The following is a 2455-nucleotide window of genomic DNA, read 5'->3' on the forward strand; positions in this document are numbered from 1 at the left end:
AGAGAGAGAGAGATTAAACACATAGCTACTGGTACAAACCCTCAGCCCGAGGGTGGACTACTCCCTCCTCATCGTGGTGGCTGCCGGGATGATGAACATGGCCACCGGAGATGATTCCCCCCTCCGGCAGGGTGCCAGAACGGGGTCCCGAGTGGTTTTCGGTGGCTATAGAGGCTTGCGGTGGCGAAACTTCCGATTTAGGGTTATTTCTGATGGTTTCTCTATTTATAGGAATTTTTGGCATCGGTCTCACGTCTAGATGGGCCTCGAGGTGAGCACCATACACCGGGGCACGGGCAAGGGCCCAGGCACTCCCCGGTAGGTTGTGCCCTCTTGTTGGCTCTTCTGGCCCTCCCACGAAGCTTCGGGGGTCTCTTTTGTTCCAAAAAAAATCATCAAAAAGTTTCAGCTCATTTGGAGGACTTCCATTCCTGCACAAAAAACAACACCATGGTAGTTCTGCTGAAAACATCATCAATCCGGGTTAGTTCCATGCAAATCACACCAAAACCATATAAAATTGTTGTAAACATGGCATGAATACTTCATAAATTATAGATACGTTGGAGACATATCAGGGGCGCCGCAAGCGGCTAAGAAAAATTGTGTTCTGGTGTGCTAGGCTCCCTCTCCCACATATATATAGGTGGGAGGGAGAGGGAAGAGGCCAAGGGGCACCCCAAGTAGGTCCGAATCCTACTTGGCATTGCCCTATGCCGCCCCCTTTCCTTCTTTTGGTGCCAAGGGGAAGGAAGGGGAGGTGGCACCCTCCTTCCTCTCTCCCACAAGCTGGTAAAGGCAGGAGGAGGTGGCACCCCCTTTCCTTCTTCTATGGCCGGCGGCCAGGGAGAGGGCACCCCAGCCCCTCTGTGGGTTGGTGTGTGTGCCTCTCCTTGCCCCCATTAGGCACATAGACCTCCCGGGGCCTCACGGAACCCCTTCCGATGATCCGATGACTACCCGGTGCACTCGGAAACTATTCCGGTGTCTGAATACCATCGTCCTATATATCAATATTTACCTATCAACCATTTGAGACTCCTTGTCATGTCTGTGATCTCATCCGGGACTCCGAACAACATTCGGTCACCAAATCATATAACTCATATAACACTATATCATCAACGAACGTTAAGCGTGCGAACCCTACGGGTTCGAGAACTATGTAGACATGACCGAGACACCTCTCTGGTCAATAACCAATAGCAGAACCTGGAGGCCTATTGGCTACTACATATGTTGGGGAACGTAGCAGAAAATAAAAATTTCTATGCATCACCAAGATCAATCTATGGAGTCATCTAGCAATGAGAGAGATAGGAGTGCATCTACATACCCTTGTAGATCGCGAGCGGAAGCGTTCAAGAGAACGGGGTTGATGGAGTTGTACTCGTCGTGATCCAAATCACCGAAGATCCTAGTGCTGAACGGACAGCACCTTCGCGTTCAACACACATACAGTTGGGAGAGACGTCTCCTCCTTCTTGATCCAGCAAGGGGGAAGGAGAGGTTCATGGAGATCCAGTAGCACGACGGCGTGGTTGTGGAAGTAGCGGAGAATCTCGGTAGGGCTTCGCCAAGCTCAGTGAGAGGGAGAGGTGTTGCAGGGGGAGAGAGAGGCGCCAGAGACTAGGGTGCACAGCCCTCCCCCCTCTTTATATAGGGCACTGGGGGGGGCGCCGGCCCCGTAGAGATCCAATCTCAAGGGGGGTGGCGGCCAAAGGGGGGGACTTGCCCCCCAAGTCAGGTGGGGCGCCCCCACCCCTAGGGTTTCCAACCCTAGGCGCAGGGGCAGGCCCAAGGGGGGCGCACCAGCCCACCAGGGGCTGGTTCCCTTCCCACTTCAGTGCATGGGCCCCTCCGAGATAGGTGGCCCCACCCGGTGGACCCCAGGGACCCTTCCGATGGTCCTGGTACAATACCGGTGACCCCCGAAACTTTCCCGGTGGCCGAAACTGGACTTCCTATATACAAATCTTTACCTCCGGACCATTCTAGAACTCCTCATGACGTCCGGGATCTCATCCGGGACTCCAAAAACTTTCGGGTTACCGCATACTTATATCTCTACAACCCTAGCGTCACCGAACCTTAAGTGTGTAGACCCTACGGGTTCGGCAATCACGTAGACATGACCGAGATAGCTCTCCGGCCAATAACCAACAGCGGGATCTGGATACCCATGTTGGCTCCTACATGTTCCACGATGATCTCATTGAATGAACCACGATGTCGAGGATTCAAGTAATCCCGTATACAATTCCCTTTGTCAATCGGTACGTTACTTGCCCGAGATTCGATCATCGGTATCCCAATACCTCGTTCAATCTTGTTACCGGCAAGTCACTTTACTCGTACCATAATGCATGATCCCGTGACCAACCACTTGGTCACATTGAGCTCATTATGATGATGCATTACTGAGTGGGCCCAGAGATACCTCTCCATCATACGG

The sequence above is a fragment of the Triticum dicoccoides genome, chromosome 4B (assembly GCF_002162155.2).
Source record: "Triticum dicoccoides isolate Atlit2015 ecotype Zavitan chromosome 4B, WEW_v2.0, whole genome shotgun sequence".
Lineage (NCBI taxonomy): Eukaryota > Viridiplantae > Streptophyta > Magnoliopsida > Poales > Poaceae > Triticum > Triticum dicoccoides.